The sequence below is a fragment of the Crocodylus porosus genome, unplaced genomic scaffold (assembly GCF_001723895.1).
Source record: "Crocodylus porosus isolate Cpor-Errol unplaced genomic scaffold, CroPor_comp1, whole genome shotgun sequence".
Taxonomy (NCBI): domain Eukaryota; kingdom Metazoa; phylum Chordata; order Crocodylia; family Crocodylidae; genus Crocodylus; species Crocodylus porosus.
The window spans coordinates 63,792,450-63,813,682 of NW_017728950.1; the positions used below are offsets into that span (position 1 = coordinate 63,792,450).

Sequence of the window (21,233 nt, forward strand, 5' to 3'; positions counted from 1 at the left end):
GATTCACCCTTCTCCAGCAGCTCCTTCTCCTCCAGCCCGTGTTGTCCTGCTCTACGTGGGGGGAAGCTACAACTGGACAGCTACTGCCCCAGTATACAGGGCTCAAGCACCATCTCACAGCAGCCTTCCACCCACTCTGTCTGCCTGCCTCCCCCACACACCCCTTCCACACTTCTCCCTACACCCTCTCCACTCTCCCCGCCCACCACATAACCCCCTCATTATACAGGAGTCTGACTTTTTATGAGCTATTATGCAATCGCCTCTATATATACTACTTTGAAAATAAACATATATCTGGACAAAAAGTTGTTACTTAAAAAAGCAAAGTGTTTCTTTAAATTGCTGTGTGAAAGACAAAACAGGGAAACTGCTGGACTGACTAAACAGGTGGAGGAAAAAGTGAATTAATTCATATATAAATTAGTGAATAAACAGGGGGAGATATATTATTTTACTCTTCTTTTTCATAGCTCTGAAAATCTCACACTTATTATCTCATCGTAACAAGTAAATTCCTTAGGTAGGTATGGTGTCTTCTTGATATTCATATACTTCTTAACACAATGGGGCCTTGCTCCTGAGGCTTATATACAATGGTATTAGTAATAAAATACCAATAAATAATAAAAGCGTAGGAGAACATTTTAGAAGGTGTCATTTTAAATTGTGTCCTGTTAAACTGGTTCTATGTGCGCTTCCCTCCACAGCCAGCCAGCTCTGTAATCGGTGCAGAGAGGCCTGGCATAGGGCCAAAGCCCCACTACCCGCTTCTCACCTCCTCTGGTGTGGGTAGGGTTAAGCTTCACAAATTCCTAGCATATACCTGGATTGGAGCAGAAGGATTGTATTGATCCTAGCAGGACCTCTCCCTCCTCCCTCCCACACCCCAAAGCTTGTTCCCCTGTTTACATTCAAGCTGCTATGTTGTACCCCTAAATGACTGTTACTGTAACAAGAAAAAGATGTTCTAGACAGCTTATGCAGTATTCAATAAATAATGACACTTTTGCTTACTAACAAGCACAACAGTGAAACATTATGCACAGGGGACAACATTTACCCATCAAAAATATTATCACAAAGTAATTCTTAAGCTAGAGTTCTTTCTCCCTGTGAATGTTGCTTGTGATGTCAGGCTTCTTCCAACTTGGTATTTCTTTGTGTTAATGCTTTCTTCACACATTTCCTGTTTGGTCTTTGGTGCGCTTCTCCTACATTTTCATTATCTAGTAGTGATAATTCAGATTCTGTGTTTACTCATTTGTACTGCCCCCGGTGTTTCCCTTCAGCACATGTACACCTCCACTGAAAACAGCAATTGTTTCTAGGATAGCCCCTTCCTGGCAAGATCTGCCAAATACCTGCCATAACACTAGTGTAGTAGTTTGTTCAACCACATACACCAGTTATTATACATGCAGTACTTCTTAATACAACAGAGAAGTAAGCTATTATATGTTCAATAGTACATTCAAAATTTCTAAGAACAGACTTCATTTCAAACTATCACTTAATCTCACAAAAATCAAGTGGCTATATTAAACTTTAAATTCAAAGACCTATTACCTAGAATACACATTAGAGTTCATTAAATGTTAAATTTCTGAATTAACCTATGAAACATTAAATTTACAGAGCCACTTACAGAGCTACTTGGATCAAATTTAATTTTCACAAATCTATTAATGATGGAGAGCCAAATAGAATAGCTTCAGAAACTTGTATAGACCACATGCAAGCAAATTAAGTCACATGCTTCTCAAAACAAACAAGACCTTTCTCCTCAATGTAACCTGCATTTTTCTCAAAGAGTTGACTGTTTAGAAATGTTCATTTTCTATATGTCCCTAGAAAGGACTAAATTAGCATTTACTGTCATAGTGGTAATATCAGGTGCTGTAGCAAATTTCTGAGTTTCAGGCCCATCTGTTGTTTACTATTCAATATAATTCCACTAAATCATCATTTATACAAGTAATTTTAAGAACACTTATGAACAAAAAGCATATAAATTCATTTGAAGCCAAAAGGTTATCAGAAAGTTACAGACACTCTATATTATCAGCTACCCTTACTGCTGACTGCGATGTGCAGCTTTTAACAAGCTCTGCTAATTATTGTTCATTTGCACAGATTCCATGTGGATATGCATAAAAGTGGTATTATGCCTGTACGGGTCTCTGGGCACTAAATAACACCAGGTAACAGACATCAGAAGACTTCTCACAAAACAGAAACACAGCTTAGAAACTGATTTTGTTTCTTCCCTAGAAGTTAAGAAATAGTGAATTGGAGTAGAAACTGAACCAATCATCCCCTACTCCACTCCCATAGCATTACACATCTCTCAAACCTCTCTACTTTTGCTAAACATATCATATTAAAATGTAAAGATAGAATTTTGTTATTTTTCCAATCTCAAAGAGCTCTTAGATGGCATGAAATATAATAAATAGCAAAGTTGAAGCTAGTTCTTGATTTTCGCTCCAGTAACACAATTTGAAGCAGTCTCAATAAAGAATGAAGATATGTTTAAACATTTTAAAAAATGTTTTACAATACCTTCAGAAGTCTGACGGACGGGAGAAAGGCAGCATGGCATAGCTTCCGAATGGTCCAGTTCAGTGGTCGGGGAGCATCAGTTTGACTCATGACCCCCCAAAAATTCCACTGGAAAATGAACTGCAAACCTTACAATGCCTATAAAACAAATGGTCCTCTGCAGTTTTGACATCCCGCATTCATCATGTCCACACCTGCAATTCCGTAGGACAGATGCTTCCTTGAACTTGGTTGGGAGGCTGGCAAAGTGGATTTGCCTCAGCCACTGATCCTCCTTAAGAAAGCAACCTCCTGTCTTGGAGCAGTAGTGCTCATGCATACCAAATGTGGCTGAATGGAAGCAATCAGCCTGCTGTTCAGGGAGGGCTGCACTGTTTTAAAGGAAAGGGACAGCCTGAATTAAAAAGCCTGCAGTACGATCTGCTTGCTCTTGCTTCCTTTCTCTCACTCTCTTCACAGTAGAGGCAGGTAAGACATTCTGAAGGAAGCTGAGCCATTGCTTTGCTCGTATTTTTGTGGGAGAGAAGGCAGGGTGGAATGAAAGAAAATAAATACAGCAAGTGATAGGGTACTCCACTTTCACACAGCAGTGAGGAGATATAAACCAGCATGAGGGGAGGGGCCAACATTCAGACAGAGAAGTGCCTGATAAGATTAAAAGAAAAATTATTCTGCATTGATTTATCTGGCATAATGAGTTGAGAAGATCTAAAATCACTTTGTTATCCTATCATATTGCAGGTACATTATCTGCATTATGAGGTGTAGTGAAAGTGTATGCTGTAAGTGTGGTTGTGTGTCCTGATTTAATTTACATTTTATATTAAGGTCTCTTTAAAAATAACTACAGTAAGGAAAATTCTATCCTAGATATTTAAAAAAAAATAAGGTTACACTGATGTCTTTTTAAAATAAGAAAGACAAACCCCCACTAGTGAGAGGGGAATCTTCCTATTTGATAGCAAAAACCAGTTATTTTTAATCAGGATATGCAGTAAGGGCAATCCGTTATTAATAGAAAAATGTCAATCTATTCGGTTTTAAGACTCACACTGGACCATATCTGCTTAATTATTAGGATACATTTAGCACATTGTTTATGCACTTTTATGTTTCTTTTTTACCTTCTTAAGGACACTGGTGCTCTCTTCATGATTCACTATCAATCCCACATTCAAGAGCTGGAGTTGAAACATTATTCAAAACAGAGAAAGCAAGAAAAGAGAACTTGAACACTGCACTGATCCCCTGAGAACCTTGTACAGTTTAGTTAATATTGCTTGTATGTGCTTCTGTCAATTGGATTATTTTACATCTCTCTGTATAAGGGTTTGAAGTGGGTTTGTAGGAATCTGAGCTTGAAATAATAAGATGAAAGTTTCGTGCCCCAAGTTATAGATTCCGATGGACAAGCACTTGGGAGAGCTGTAAAATTCAGAGCCCAAGTCACAGCTTATTGACGTCAAAGATAGTATTTCCATGGGCTTCCATAGGATTTGGATTGATCTTCCAATGAATCCCTTTTAAGCCTTCCCAAAAGCATGATGGGAGGATAAGGGGTAGCCCTATACATATGCATACCTCTGGCTTTTTGGACCTCTATCTCCAGCCCAAATGTTTAGAGATCACACTTACAGTTCCTGTGGGACTGGAGGGATGGGAAAAAGATGCTTAAACACTGATCCCTCTGTCAAAATTAGTAACAAAAGTGGCAGACAAAAGTGACAATTTTCACCTCATCTGGCCCCTGAAAGCCCTCTACAGCCATGACCGCACACAAGTGCATGGCTGCAAAGCACTTTAAAAGGACCTAATCCTGAGAAAATCTGAACCCTCATTACATAAGGATGAACCTCCCTCCCCTGACTTCTCCCTCCTCCTATCCTGAGTCAGCATGGGAACTAAGAGAGAGGGGATAGAGCTAGGGGAAGAGGCTGCAGATGCACAGCCTCTCTCCTTGGAGGGGCTCCAAATTGGAGCTTGATCTCTCCCACCCTGTCTCAGCAGCTAATGTCTGTTGGATCAGGAGGATCTGTCTAACTCATAGCACTTTCTGTTAAGCACCATGACTTAGAGCCAGGAACTGCCTAAAGTACCTGGTTTCTGCTTCTGTTATCCCAGGGGTGGCCATAATTACTTACTCTGGGAGCCACATCCAATCCTCCATGGAAGTTCAAGAGCTATAGAGAGAGAGAGAGCTAGAGTGTGTGTGTGTGTGTGTGTGTGTGTGTGTGTGCGTGTGTGTGCGCGCGCACGCATGGGGGGGGCAGGTGGTGAGCAAACCAGAGTGGAGGTGACCACCTCCCCACTCCCACCAAAGCTTTAAGCCACTCCAATTTTCCCCATGGGAAACATGCTCCAAGATAAGCTGCATGGCTGCAGCCCCCACTTCAGCAGCCCGGTGCCTGAGCTGGCAGTCCTGAGAGAAATGGCAGAGCCGCAAGTACTGTGCTGGTGAGCTGCATGTGGCTTGCAAGCTGCAGTTTGGCCATGTCTGTGTTGTCCCCTTCCTAAGGGAAACATTAAAAAAGAAATGTAGCTAAAACGTGTAAGCTTGTTTCACTCATATTCAAATGTTCCTTCTCTTCTTCTTCAGAATATTACACTATATGGAAGGTAAAAATGCACTATTCATAATGAAACAGAGTGTGACTTAGAAAAAAGATTTCCTGAAACTCAGAATTATGCTTTAATTAAAAAAAAAAAAAAAAAGGAAAACCAAGAAGATAGTATATAACTAATCTTGGCAACAGTTAGCATGGTACTAAATAGTATTCAACAAGAAAGAAGCACAGCATAATAGTTCTGTCTGTCTAAGACAGTCACAGTCGATATGCACCATCAAATAGTTAAACTGAGAGGTGAGCATGGAAAGAAAATGGAAAAAAATGTAATCTTGAATAACTTAGCATCTTCTCTCTGAAAAAACCTACAGAGAGATTCACTGGTAAGACACATGGTCCATCACTACTGTAACTCCTCCCTATCTCCCTTTCCATTTGTCATGGGCTACAAAACAAAGTGGTCAGACTGTTCTGCAGATAGAGTAATTGGAAAATCATAGGATGCTGCCTTTCTTTTCACTGTGTAAGAAAGTAGGATAACAAACCTCTAAGGAACTTAGAGAAAGACACAATAAAAACATAACTGATTGTTTTAATATATCAAAAATGGTGAGGTGAATGCATCTTAGAGCTTCACTGGAAGCTCTGTGTTTTCAGTCCTAGATGTGGAGCTCTCAAGATCTACTTTCCCACAAACCACACCTGAAATACCACACTATTTTTCTCTTACACTATTTAGTACATATCCATTTGTATTCAGGGGCTGGAAGGTCCACTGACTTGATCTTTGTCTAGCCATTTATACCATCTAACCTTCAACTAGTGTAGCAAGAATGCTCTATCTACTAGGTAGGGCTACTAGAATGAAATTGAGGACATTTTGGTTTGGTTCCTGTTTTATGATAGGCTTTAGGTACAACCTTGGCTACTTCACTTAATTTACCATGTGCCTCAGTTCCCCAACCTGTAAAACATAGATATTGTGAGTATTAAGATATGAATAACTGTACAGTATTCATATGTCTGTCACCATAAATGTATCTAAAATTAACTAATAGCTACCATTTAAAATTGGTAGCAGCCAATGCCTACAATCAAGAAGCTTCATAATCCAGTGGTAATGCAGTGAAGAATCAGACTTTGAATACTTAATTTTTGGATTTGTTGATAATAGATAATTTAGAAATGCAGACTTTTTTTAAAAAATCAAAACTGCAATGAGAAATTGTTAACATTTGAAGATTTTCATCCTGCATACTTCCCAGAACCTGTAGCTCCCATCGAATCCTACTATACTGGGGGTACTCTGCTCTTCAAAAAACACCCCTCCCCGTCATCTCTACATTATTAACGGTGCTACAGTCACAACAGTATTTTGGCATCAGTGGGTGCATCTACACATGCAATTAGTGTGCTTGAATGTTACTGTGCAGCAAATTCAGGCACATTAAGCTTTGGTTGGGAATGTGTCTACATGTGCACTCTGTCAGGTGCAGATCTGTGCCCAATGGGAGCCGTCAGGTACAGTGCTGCTCCTGCCCTGCTCTGCCCCCCTACAACAGCCAAGGGGAGCTCCAGGCTCCAGTTGCAGCTGCCTGGGTGTTAGCCCTGGACTGGCAGAGGACACAAAAGCAACCTCAGGCTGGCAGGGGCAGGGGGATGCACTGTATCATAGATAATGTGCACTGTACTGACGGGCTGTGTGCTGCCCAGCTTTAGTTTGGGGGCTGTGTGTACACAGGTGCCCAGGGACCATAGTAAGTTGGCCAGGAGGGCCCTTACACAGGTGGCTGCTGGCCAAACCCTCCCTCCCTGCTCCCACAGCAGGGGCAGGTGGGCCCCTTACCACTTGCTGCAGGCAGCCTGCTTCCCCCATCTCCAACCCAGGCTGGGCCAGGGCTGGCTCTTGCCAGAAGCTGACACAGAAGCTCCAGAACAACTCTCCGCCTTCTCCTCCCTACAAGCCAGGGAAGTTTGTTCCCATGCCACTGGACCAACAGTGCTGGGATTCTCAGAGTGAGGGACTCCCAGTTGGCTGCAATGCAGAGACGGTGATGCCCCTCCATATCCTGGCAGCCCTCTCCAGAGCAGCGCCCCAGACCAGGGCCACACATGGCCTGAGCCCTAAGCATGCCCCTGATCAGAGTCACCCAGGCATGCTGTGACAACCTGTCTGAATGCACTGAGGGATGCCCAACCCACTACACCTAGCTGATCACCATGATGCCCCAGGCAAAGCTGAGAACCTACCTTGGGACCCTAAGCTTTGATGGTGCCCCAAACAAGCCCGTGTTTCCCTGTAATATGCACCACTACCTGGAGGGGTATCTGTGGCTATGCCAAGAGTGTGTAACCCCTGCAGCTGAGATTACCACGACCATCAACAGGTTTCCCTGCATGTGACAGTCCCCTGGCTGCTAGCTGGGAGCCCACTGGCTGCTCAGAAAAGTCCTGGAATAGACTCCCAGCAGGCACCTACCCTGGAGGTCTTCAAAAGGAGACTCGAAACGCAGCCTGCTGGGGTTATTTGACCCCAGCAGTCTTTCCTGCCCAGAGCAGGGGGGCTGGACCCAATCATCTCATGAGGTCCCTTCCAGTCCTAAACTTCTGTGAATCTGTGAATCCTGAACAACCCCCTCCTCTCCCCAGCCCCTTGCACGTTACGGGGGGGGGGGTGGTGAGGGCTGGGCCAGTGATGGCAGGAGAGAAACTCCTAGCCCCCCCATGCAGGGCCCCTGGCTCCAGGCATGCAGCCCAGGGGTGAGTGGGTGAGCTGGTGTAGGCATGGGTGGCTGCGGTACCCTCTTCTCTTCTGGTCCTCTTCTTTGTGTGTGGCTTACCAAATGGGCATGGCAGGTGCTCCCAGCAATTGGACTTTGTCCCTGGATGGGGTGACATGGTCCAGCTGCCTGTGGTGCCCCAGGGCATGGAGACCTGGCACCTGGCTGCCCGGGCAATGGTGTGGCCCCTTCCCAGGAGAAGCTGGAGCTGCTCACTGTTGAGGCCATCCCCAGCCAATCCTCCTGGCTTTGTGTGTGCTGCTACAGTTGGTGGGACAGGTGGTGTCCCAAGCTGCTCGAACTGCCAAGTGAAGCAGTGGCAGGGGAGTGTAGTGGGACCTGGTGCTGGTCTGCTGAGGGGCCCTGCTGAGTCCTCCTCCTTGCTGGGCTGTTCCTCAGGCTCTAGCAGGCCACATATGCTTGAATATAGGTGGGGGGGCTTGCCAGGGTCCGTCAGGCCCAGGATCCATTTCAGTTGCTATATGAAGGGCATGGACCTGTGGGCAGCTCCAGAGTGACGATTATGGTCCATCACTTGGACCCACTGGGCCTTGACCTTCACATGGCACTAGTGGCTGAAGTGCTGGTGGTCATGCTCCCAGTTGAGCTCTGACATAGCCACATACATGTGTGCATTTGCCCTGGTGGCAAGGCCAAACTGCCACTGGACCTCTGCATCACTCCAGATTGCAATGAGGTCCATAGTTTCCTGTTCTATCCAGTTGGGGCCCTGAGATGCTGTGTCCAGTGTCAGGGAGGCCACCATGGCAGCTGCTATCAGGGGTTTTGCGGGGTCAGGCCAGGGCTGCAGGTGCCAAGAGTTGTCTCTGTCCATGTGGAGTCCTGGGGAGCAGAGCTGGGGTCTGTGGGGCTGCAGGGCTCAGCATGCACCCACACTGGTGGGGTATGGAGCCCACAGAGCAAGCAGTTGCTATTATGGGCCCCAGGAGACAGAGCCAGGGTCCGCAGAGCTGCTGCATCTGGCATGTGCTCACACTGGTGAGGCTTGGTGCACGGTGCCAGGGGCATTCAGCAGCTGGCATGGCCCCAGAGGTCAGGCCAGGGCTCTGGAGGCCAACCTGGGACAGCCAACGAGCTGCCCCTGACACATAGCTGGAGAAACTGTCAGCCACATGGCTCTGCCCCAAGCAGGAGGGCTGATCAGGCACAGTTTGCACTGAACATCAGTGTCTACACATGGGCTACTTTGCTTTAGTTAATGTGCCATTGATCTAGTACCTGTATGTGTTGGTACTAGCAAACACTGCATTAGACAAATTTAATGTGCAGTAAATGTTGTGCACATGTAGGTGTTGATGCTTTACTGCACATTAGATTAGCCTAAAGCACATTAAAGGGTTCCTGTAGATGCACCATATTTCACTGTGACACAGTTTAGCAGTAGTAAAGGTTGGACTTGCCATTTCTGGATTAAGTAATTCCCTCTTCTAACTACATTCACTGTACTCTCAGTGTCTAATCTAGTCCTTTGTGAATTGTCCTGGTGCAGTGCCAGTATGAAAGGCAAATTAAACCAATTTAAGATGAGTTCCATTGCTGCCAGCTAACAAAAAGATTTCTAAGATTCTTCCTTAAATGTATTACCCACAAAAGATATTTGGAAAAGCTCTCCTATGTGAATTTTCATCATCCCACATAATAATAATCCCTGCATCCATAAACATGTGATATAGCACGCTCCTAGGTATAATAAGTGAAAATAGCACATGTAGAAATACTAGAAAGTGGTTGGAAGTCCATAAAATCCAAATCAGATCCACCACATCAGTGGTGCCTATTCTGTTCAGCCAGAGGACAAACGCATCCAAAAGGTTAGGGTGTTGCTACAAACAGTAATTTAGGTGCAGACTCTCTACCTTGCTTCTTACTCCCTTTGTATTGTTCACTCATCACAGAACGAGTGAAAGCCAGCTTTAGGTCCCCTGCTGGGTATCCCCCTATTATTAATACTTGTATTGTGCTGAAGCCATGCTGCGTATTGGACAGAAGCATAATAAAGAGACTGTTCCTGCCCTGAAGAGTTTCCAGTTCAGGTAAAACATGAAATACAATAGGTGGATGCAACAGGCAGACCGGGAAGCACAAGAAAACAATAAAACCTATATAGGTCAGCATGATAGACAGTAGTCTCTGCACAGCAGCTGCCTAACTGTTGCCAAGTTTTGTGCAAACATAGGAGAATTCCCAACAGGCATAAACTCAGTGTGGCTGAGGCTCTAAGTCCCTGCACTAGGAGCTGTGTAGAAGAAAGCACATGTCAGAGTCGAGGAGGGAATATGTACTGTTGTGGCTGTCCCCAGCTGATATAAGGTCCTAGGGGATTGTTGCCAGCTGGCCAAACTGTAACAACCCACTGTCCCCCAGGTGAATCAGGGAGCTGTGAGTGATTGCTGTTTTTTGCTTCACCTGGGTTCTCTTCTTCTGCATATTCCTGTTGCACAGGAAAGGAGCTTTCCTTTTCTAGGCAGACCTTTAAGCTTAGGCAGAGCTATTCAAAGCTCCATCATATTCTCCCTTCTTCAGCTCAATGCGAACAGGTGATGCAGCAATCAGAGGTACTCTCCTTTCCTTCCCTTGCAATGCTACAGCTGGTTAACAGAGGAGCTGCCAAGGAGCAAAAGGCAATGAATAGGGCAAAGATAGTAGCTTTCTGACACCTAACAGCGGCTTTGGGGGTTTTGCCACTGGGAATCTGGGCTCCCTGCCTCTTCCTGATTTAGAAGCTCTAATTTAAAAATCACAAGTTGTGGCATTTTAAATTCAAAATCAGATGCATATTTCTTGTAACCAATTACTCCCACGTTGACAAGCAGGACAATACTGCAGTACAGGTTTCCCTCGCTTTATGCTGTACCTATGTTCCTGGAAAGTGGCGCATAACTCAAATTTGCATAAAGGGAACCCACTTTACAATGTAATAAATAGGTATACATTCCATGACCTCGACCCCCAGACCCATTTCTACCACTTTGACAAGAAAATTTTGGTACTCTCCAACAGCAGACAGTACACACAAACACAGGGTGGTGGTGAACGTTACCATAATGGGGATGGCAACTACAGAAACGTGTTGTGGACGAGTGAGGAACACAGATTCACACGGGAGACTATATTTTGGTGCACATCAGTCCCACAATGCACCACACAAAGCAGCTGATTGTGGGCTTCCACCACACTGATAGCATAAGAGTGAATTTATTTTGCATATAACCATGTTTTGGTATAAAAAGGGTCATTGCATAAGAGCAAATTCGCACATATAAAACCCACATAAAGCAAGGGAAACCTGTATACAAATAGCAACTATTATCCAGGAATGCCACAGAAAAATCCCTTTGTTCAGCACCTATGAATTTCAGTTGACAGGCAAGAATTTTCCACTATGATTTACATGTCCATGTGCCACCAAAATGTTTTTGAAAAAAGAAAATGAGAACGTATCAGAAAGTTCTACTGAACTCTCCAAAGGTAATTATGTTCATTGGCACAGATTTATTTGAAGCTTGACACAGTTTAACTTAGTTTGTGCTAATTAACTGATTGAAGTGCTGCACAGGTGGCACTTCCAGTTGTTTCTGGAAGTTCCAATATCCTCTTTTACTATTGCTTTTGCTGAGACATTGAACAAGCATATACAGCAAAACCTGTATTAGCATTTTACATCTAAACAGCTATAAAAACTGCTAAAAATAATCAATAGAAGTTATAGACATACTGTAGATGAGTATTATGTGTTCAGACTAGTACAAACACAAAAGTAGAAGGTGCTATATAGATAGTTGTAAACCAGTGTTTCAGACAACCTATGGATCAACTGGAAGCATAACAACTGCTTATCAATTAACAGCCTTTTATTAAAAATATATTGATTTTTATTAACTATTTTATTCCATGTACCTTTAATACAGTGTTACCAAAAAGAATTACAGAAACTTTTTATAGGCTGCTTCCTTGTTTTTAACTGTCTGTTACTGAATTTTGGTGCTTATTCCCATAATACTGCTTACCTGTTTTTTCAGTGTATTAAAAAGCTTAATCACATGTTCTTGTACTGCTCAGTTCCAGAAAATGATGTTATGTTTCTGTTTTCATTGAAAGGATAGCTTTCCTGAAATTCTAGGATTCTTCTTGACCTGAATTCTTCATTTTTCACTTGTACTTCTCTTCCACAGCTAAGTGATGATACATTAGCCATAAGTCTAGTATCTTACTCTAATAATATTTTTATTTTCTTTATCTTGTCTTTTTTTTTATGTTACATTTCATGCTTTAGGAGACTTACATCATCATACTCAGCCCGTATCATTCTAAATCTGAACTGAGAAAAAAATGGCAGTTGCCTTGCAGAGGGAAGGGGTCTCCTCTGCATTTAAAGTACAGTAGGCAGAAACAGACTGGCATCTCCTTTCAGCTACCTATACAAACTCCTCACTCAAATTTATACAAATACACTCACTTCTAGGTCTACAGGGGCAAAAATTCTAATGCTTTCTTTAAGCAATGAAAGGAATTTTAGCAGAATAAAGAAAGAGTATTATCCTTCCCTAAGTTGCTCAGTCTTGCTTTGCTTCCCAGGTTGGAATGTTTCCCAGCTTCCCCATACATGACTTTTTGCTGTAGATTTAAAGAAATAGCCCACATACCATCACAGTCTCCCTTTATACTGAATGCAAAGGTGTCTGTCAGAACAATCATAGATTCATAGATGCTAGGGTCAGAGGAGACCTCAACAGATTATCGAGTTTGACCCCCTGCCTAGGGAGAAAAGAGTGCTGGGGTCAGATGACTCCAGCCAGATGCCTGTCCAGCCTTCTATAATTACAGACCAATATTGCTACCTACACTTCCAACTACTGTTTGCGTCTTGATGAGGTATATAGTAAGTAACAGCTACACAAATCATTTAGCTTTGTAAAGGTACTTGGGGAGGTTAAATTGGGTTCAAAATGGCCATCTGACTTAAACTTAGCTCATCCTAGTGCTGATCTTACACTTACAGACCCGGTCTTAGTGACTGGTGATCAGTTTAAACCTGTAACTGTCCAGAAGTAGTGTAAAACAAACCAGTGTAAAAATTGCAGAACTTGTTTTAAGATAAACCTGGATCTACGTAGTATCAGACTTACTCGATTTAGGTCAAACTGGTGTATGGAACTGCTGTCCACTTGTCCTGCACAGTCCCAGGGGTTGGGGAAACCCAGCCACTGGCCCCAGTCCCAGGGTTGCTCTTTTCAATCCCTACTCCCCTTGCACTGGTGTATTTTTTGCCCCCTCCCAACCCCTTGTTGCTCCTGCTCTGAGCCAGCCCTCTCAACCTCCATCCTACAAGCAGCATTTTTTGTGCAGCCGCTTTTATCAGCATTTGCTGCTGCTGGAGCTGAACAATTAATTCCTGGTGCAGGAAGGGGTGGGAGGGATAGGGGTGTAGGTTCGTTGTGAGGGAACCCCAGCAAATCTCACCATCTCACCCGTGGGTTGCATCTTCCCTTTCACCCCACCCATGGCTTGTGCCTGCCCCCTCTACCCCGCATGGGTCACGGCTGCCCTCCTTACCCCATCCATGGGTTGCGCCTCCCCCCAATCCCCTGAAGACCCCCAACCCCCTGGCTAGCTCCCCCCATCCTGACTTTCCTGATACTGGGCAACCATTTTGAATTGATTTAACCTCTCCCTAACACCTCCGAGTACTTGGCCTTAATAGCCCATCTTCTATGTACCAAAGGCCACCTTATTCAAGAAAGCCATCTTATTCAAGAAAGTCTACCTCAGACAACTTTTCTCTCTGCTTATACCCCTTTAGTAATTAAAGTAAGTAAATTTATTTATTTATTTAGTAAATAGTATGCCCATGCTCATACTATTAGGTATGTATCCTATTTCATTTCTGGCCTATTACAATGTCTTCCTTCCTGAAGATTCCCCTTTATTAATTTCTTTCTTTTTCTAACACTCTTCAGTCCAGCCAGCTAACCCCAGGAGTGCCTCTAGTTTGTTCTCCCATTGTTCAGTTAGCTGTACAATAGAAATCATGTCTGTTCTATAAATTAATACCACTACAAAGTACATGTAGCTAACAGTCTGTATCAACAATACAAAGAGAAGAAAAATAAAGAAACAGTTTGAGCAACCTTACATTTTAGAGGAAATGCCTGCAGTGATAGAGTGCATATAATGAGAAAGCGTAAGAAAGAGAGCCTAGGGAGTTACAGAAGAAATTTTGTCAATATCAATCTGATAACACCTACTGCAGAATTTTGAGAAAAAACTAAAATTACAAAGATGCTATGAAATACCTAATAGGGCTGTGTGAAGCTTCAGTCCCTGATTCAGTTCGGCACAGATTCAGCCTGATTTGGTGGCCAAATCTCCAAATCCAAATTGAATCAGAAAACCCTTTAATCTCTCTGAGTTGAATTGGAACCCTTTTGAATCAATTCAGAGAGATTCAGAAAGATTCAGACTTAGAGACATCTTTAAATGTTTTTGTTTTTTTTAACATACCTCTAGATAGCAGGGTCTCGTGAATGCTGAGATGCTGGGGGCACATGGAGCATCCCACAGGAGTGTAGGGGGCTTCCCAGTGTACTCAGCAGCAGACCCAGAAGTGGACCAGATACACTTCCAGTCCACTTCTGGGTCTGCCAGGGAGCATGAGGCCCCCCCTCCGCATCCGTCTGGCTCGGTGACTGGTGCTTCCTGGGTCTGAGGTGGGGAGCATCCAGGGTCACTCGGTGGCTGATCACCGAGCTGGGGAGGCACAGGGGGCCCCAGAGTGCTCCCTGGCAGACCCAGATGTGGACTGGAACTTCTTCCAGTCCACTTCTGGGTTTGCTGCTGAGCATGTGGAGCCTCCCCCCACTCCGTCCCCGCTCTCCTGTGGGATGCTCCATGTGCCCCAGAGTTCACAAGCCACGCCTGCTACCTCAAGGTTTGTAGAAAAAACTTTTACATACCTCAAGGTATGTAGAAAAAACTGGGGTCAGCAGCATCAGCTGGAAGAAACCACCCCTGTCCCGCTGCATCACCAGGAGTGGCAGGACATACCACAGCTGGGTGGTGAGAAGCGAGCACAGGGTGTGCTGGGGCTGTGGCTGCTGGTGCTGGCAGGGAGGTGCCACAGAGCATGTGGACTCTGGGTTGCTGCAGGGTGGGGGCTGACGAGCTCAGGGGGGCGCACACAGGGAGGCTCCCATACACACCCCACATACCCTCAAACCCTCCCCCACAAACACACCTTCTCCCACACACACTCACACACCTCACAAATACTGTACCTACACACATACCCGCACACCTCCAGGGAGAGCCCTGCTTATTGCTGCACACACATACCCCACCACACACACATCCAGCCACTCTCCCCCTCCACACACCCCACATCTGCCCACAAACCCCATGTCCACCCACCTATACCTGCCATCCCCCTCCATACCCCACACAATAGACACGAGTAAGACTTCATTTTGAGCTATTATGAAATTACTTCTATATGTCCAGCACAAACACACAAATCAGGACAAAAAATTTTTTTAAATTAAATTTAAATATATTATTATGGATGTTTGATTTTTAGCATATAATTTTTTTTCTGGTTCTAAGATGGCAACCCCTCTTCCCAAAAAAGAGTACTTCCAGGGGCAAGGAGAGGGACTTCTGATGGCAAAGGTCATAGGTTAAGAGTGGGACTTCCACTCCCAAGATGACGACTAAGGCGTAGGATGCTTGTCAAAGAGCAGGGCTACCCTTGTGGCCCTTGACAGCTCACCAAAACCTGTTAAGCAGTCCTCCAGCCAAAATAATTGCCCTCCCTGATCTAGTTTAATGCCAATCAAAACAAATGGATTGGCACAGAAATACAGAGAAGTTGCAGGCACCTCATCACTAAAAATTCTACTCAAGATGGTGGTTAATTATGAGAATCAAACATTGAGCACACATGGCATCAGAAAACATGAACATCTACCACTCTGTTTTATCTCATAAGTAAACAGGATCTTTCAAAGTTTTTATCCAGGGTTTTATCCATGTGATTCCAAATGGCATTCTAACACTCCATGTAACTAATAGAAAATGGATCCTTCTTGTACATAATTTGTTCAGTAATAACCATTATACTAGGAAAAACACGAGGCTCCATTAATGACAACAAGAAATTTGCCTTTTAAGGATCTGAACAATGTTTCTTCTAAAATGGAAGATACATTTTAGTTGCTTGAATGAAGCGAGGCATGGGAATCAAGAGATAAGCAATTAGATTAATATTTTTTCCTCCTTACACTGCACCATGTAAATTTCATGTTTTTAAACTTTAATTAGATTGGACCATTTAAAGAACTATCATTCATATTCCCAAAGCGTTCTACTGTTATTACTTACGGGGCTCCTTAGTAAAACATTTCTGAGCGATCCTCTACAGTGTGTGGGTAGCAGTAATAATCCCCTGTTAATATGCTTTAACAACTTAAACCAGCAACCAAATGGTAGTGTCATACTACACTGCAAAAGAAACTCTCAGTGTATGTTTTTATTTAGTTTTTGGAAAAGCAATGGTGTTGCCCTTTTTTGGCAACACTTGTTTCCATTTGAATTAATTTGGCTTGATTGGCAGAATTGGAGTCTCAGACCACCAAAGACTCCCTATGCCTGAAGAAGGGTGACTGTGCCCAAAAGCCTGCCAAGAACTTTTTTCCAACTACTCAACTGGTCTAATAAAAGATATCACATCTACTCAAAGAACCTTGCCTGTCCTTAGACCAACATGGCTACAACCAAAAATGCAATCAGAATTGTTGGTACTCTTCTAGGCAAGGTCACACCAACGTTAATACTTTTTCTAGCTCCACTGGAAGTACATTGGCCAATACATCCTAGGATTGTTTACCTATTTTATGCCTGCATTCCATTGGTGGTTCCTAGTCATCCCATGCTGTATGAAGATTATCTACCCATTATTTAAAATCATTACAGGTAAAGGAAAAAAATGGCATCTGTGTTAAGTTTCTTAAAGGACCATATGGACATGTAGTAGTAGTAGGTATCTGTCTGTTTCATAAGGTGGGGTTTTCAAACTTTTTGGGTCAGTGTACCCCCAGTAGCTGGATGGGGAGCAGTGTACCCATATGACCTTCCCCCACCCTGTGTGTCCAGCCAGGCAGGCAGAGTCTGTGTGGGATGGTGCATGGTGGCACTCTGTCCCCACCTGCACATCCCCCCTAGGGCGTTCTCAATTATCCCTGGGGGTACGTGTGCCCCCGGCTGACAACCCCTGTCATAAGGCATTAGAATTGTGCCAAGTGAGGCATCAGCTCACTGAACATCTGCAAGTGTGGATGTAGAGCCCAATTCCTGAATGACAGTCCTTTCTACTCTCATCACATTTGAAGTTAGTAACAAACAATCTTGAATGTGGTGTGGGATCCTTACTGAGGTTTCTTCTTTCCTCTGCATGTTGGCTCTTCTTTCCCTAAAAGTCTAAGCTCTTTGATCCTCGGCAATTTTATCTCAGTCATTTGACTCAATGTTCGCTGGCTTTGTATTTCTGTTCCAAGCATCCTTGAACTGGAAACAAGGAAGCCCACGTGGTCTTTTTCCTGTAAGGAGTTCTCCAGGTAAAAGATTCTTAGATATACAGTAGGGCTGTGTGAAGCTTCACGTGCTGATTCAATTCAGAGGAGATTCGGCCCAATTCAGCAGCCAACTCTCTGAATCCGAATTGAATCGGGAAACCGATAGAAAGGTCTGAATCAATTCAAAGCTCTCCAAATTGATTTGGAAAAGATTCAGAGCTTTGGAGATTCAGGCAGTGCCCACTTGCCAGCACAGGGAGCTGGACCTTGGCTGCATGCTGGTAAGTAGAGGCAGGGCTGGACAGAGTGGGGGGGACTATGGGGAGACCCCCCACCAGGCTGCATCCCCTGCCTGCTCTCTCATCCCCTAACCCTGCCTGCTCTCCTAGCCCTGTTAATGGCTGCCTCACCTGGTCCCAGCATCCCAGTGCTTTTTATATATATATATTTTATATATATAAAAAATAAAGCCTTGCACTCACCAGCTCCAGCCAGGTGGGGGGGGCAATCCATGCTCCTCCCACTGTCCCGTGCTGTATGGGGGGCTGTGCCATATACCTCGATCCCCTGCCTGCTCTCCCAGCCCCATCAATGGCTGCCCCACCTGGCTCTTTTAAAAAAACCCAAAAATAAGCCCCACACTCACTGGCTGCTGCAGTGGCCATCAGGGCTTCTGGGGACTCATGGCAGAGTCACCCCATGCGTGGGGGGCAGTGGGGATCATAGTTTCATAGTTTTATAGTATTTTGGGGTCAGAAGGGACCTGAACAGATCATCTAGTCTAACCCCCCACCACTGGCCAGAGCACACGCTGGGATCACACAACCCCAGACAGGTGTTTGTCCAACCTCTTTTTGAATTTACACAAGGTAGGAGTGAGGACCACTTCCCTAGGAAGTTGGTTCCAGATCCTAGCCACCCTAACAGTGAAATAATGCCTCCTAATCTCTAACCTGAACCTATTCTCTAGCAGCTTCTGGCCATTGTTCTTCATCACCCCAGGTGCTGCTTGGGGGAATAGGGCCCTTCCTGTTTGCTGCTGATCTCCCCTAATGAGTTTGTAGGCAACCACCAAATCCCCCCTCAGCCTCCGCTTGATGAGGCTGAACAGGTTCAGATCGCCCCCCACCTGGCAGGAGCTAGTGAGTGTGGGACTGTTTTTTTTCTTTTCAGAGCTGGGATGCTGGGGCCAAGCAGGGTAGCCATTGACAGGGCTGGGAGAGCAGGCAGAGTTTGGGGCCTGTTTGATTTGGAGATTCGTCCAATTCGGCAGTGGCTGAATCTTCGAATCAGATTCAGCTGAATCGATTTAGGACAGTGATTCAAATAATTGAATTGAATCACTGTCCCTCAAATTGGCCAAATCCAAATCCAAAGCAAATACTAGCCACTTCACACAGACCTAATATACGGCCATCATCCATTCTTTGCATATGATCAAGCCGTCAAAGTTGATACTAAGAGGAGAATGGATGCTTGGAGTCTTGGTGCATCTCCACAAGTATGCACATGTGGTTTTCAGTACCTCAAAGCCATTTCAGGCAGTGCAAATCACACGTGACTCACATGCACCTGTGTGCCACAATGCTAATTTGTAAAACAGTGAGGTTTTTTTACACTAGGATATCCTTGTATAAAAAAAAAATCTGCTACAAAGTGCTGCAGCACATGTGTTAGTATCATGCACCACCAGAAACCAGAACCTGGCCAGCCAGAGCCACACTCTAACTACCAGCCTAGTTTTGGGCATCGGGCTTGATGTTGCTGCTGCTGCAGGAGGCCCCCAGGACCCTTGGTAAGGCTGCTGGGGGCCACAAGGCCCTACCATATCCAGGTCCCTTTGCTGCACACTGAAGCATGCATACAGGGTTGTGCCTCAGGGACAAAAAGCAGTGGCACAATATGTGCCACTACTATTTGTCCCACAGAACAGGCATGTGCATTCATGGCGTGGCCACAGCATGGCCAAATCTGTCCTGCCAGGAAATTCCTAGGATGCAGCAAAGGCAGCAACATAAGTGGAAGCGGTTGAGGTGCTTTTCCTGAGTACAGTATGTGGTCCAGAATTCACTGACATGCAAAAAGGTGTTGATACCACAAGCATGATATGCTTTGACCCCTGTCTTCATAGTCAGCTTGTTGTTCTACATGCATTTGCTCAGCATGCTCAAGACACCCGATATTCTACCAATATGGGTATTCAGTTCAGCCTCAAATGACAGGTTGTTGGTAACAATAGAGCCAAGGTACTTTAATTTACTTAAAACATCCAATATGTTTTAATTTCTTGTGATCACAGGTAGTGATCACATGTTCTGGCCCATAGCATAGTTTATCTTAATGCTGATCATTACACCAGCATTTGGCAAGCATGAGCAAAGTGACTGATGAGGCTTTGAAGATTGCTCTCTGTGGACTATGACTGCAGCCTCATCAGCAGCAAACAGCAGCTCATAAATCACAACTTTGCACACTTTTATTTTCACTTTAAAGCATGTGAGGTTGAATAATTTTCCATTTGAATGTGTATGTAGATAAATTCCTCTGATGGAAGTCCCAAAATGTGTATGTTAGGAGAAAAGAAAATCCTGAACAGCATCAAGGCAAGGACACAGCCTTGCTTGACTCTGCTTCAAATCTCAAAATGACAATTTAAATACTAATTTAATTCATGGGTTTGCTTGTAAATTTTCAAAAAATCCACCTTATACTTAGAGTGTTGTTGTTTTACAAAATATGTTATATTTGTTATACATAAGAAATTTTATCCCTGACTTAAATGCAAAACTAATTTCAACCTGGATTACAGAGATACATCTAATGCTTTCCTTTGTAATATTAATGATAACCACTAATGTGACTGCTTTCCATCCTAAGGAAAAAATAATAAAAACATTTATTGCAGCTTTTAATGATGCCATGGCAATCCTGTCCAAGGATTTCTTCCTAAAATTAGTTTCAAATGAAAATAAATAGGAGAAAAGTGGGAATATTTTTGGAAAAAAATCAAAGCAGTTTGTTTCGATATTTTTCAAAGGACATGTTTTGAAAATGTGTTATTTTGATTTCTACCTGTTTTTGGAAAAGGTAAATAAAGTGAAAACTAAAAAAATATAAAGGACAGGAAATCCTTGCCTCTCAGTGGAAACTAAACTCATTTTTTGCATCAATGAACAAAAAATATATATTATTTACACAGCTGTATCTGGAACATCTACTTACTCTTGAAAGTAGAGTGAAATATATTTCTATCCCTAATTTCATTATGATTTTACATTTTTAGATGCAAATTAACTCTTTTGAATCCCTATTAACTCTTTTGAATTCTATTTTCTAAATGGTAGTCATACAGTAAACAGTATTTGTGGTATCTCTAATCTAATGGTAGATTCATTCCATCAGCATGTAATTTAGTACTTTACATGTGTTTCACACTATCTAGTAGTAATCTATACCACATTTCTCACTTCTTCAATTTTTGTCCCACTCCTAGAAGTCTAATGAACTGATCCCAGTGGTGTTGTTGACACCATATGTAATGCCTCTATCTTTCTATGCATAAAATTACTGTTATTAATTATTCCTCTTTTAGAATTAGAAAAAAAAAATAGCTCTACTGATCTTTAATGGAACAGAAGGGCATTCTTCTATCAGTATTAAAATTATCTAACCTTTTGCCATGGCAAAAAAGTATATAACCTACATATTTGTATTAAAAAAAATAATACTGTTGCAAG

The 21,233-nt window shown here is 43.5% G+C and overlaps 2 long non-coding RNA genes across 2 annotated transcripts; one reads left to right on the forward strand and one right to left on the reverse strand.

Annotated features, from left to right (window-relative positions):
- Positions 1-1,482: 1,482 nt before the first annotated feature.
- On the reverse strand, positions 1,483-12,994 carry LOC109323566. The gene is made up of 3 exons (XR_002104696.1): positions 12,852-12,994; positions 5,935-5,937; positions 1,483-1,494 (listed from the first exon to the last, which is right to left on the reverse strand). It is a non-coding gene; the product is annotated as an uncharacterized LOC109323566 (long non-coding RNA).
- On the forward strand, positions 4,666-16,639 carry LOC109323567. Its single transcript, XR_002104697.1, has 3 exons — positions 4,666-4,676; positions 11,084-11,089; positions 16,539-16,639. It is a non-coding gene; the product is annotated as an uncharacterized LOC109323567 (long non-coding RNA).
- The last annotated feature ends 4,594 nt before the right edge of the window (positions 16,640-21,233 follow it).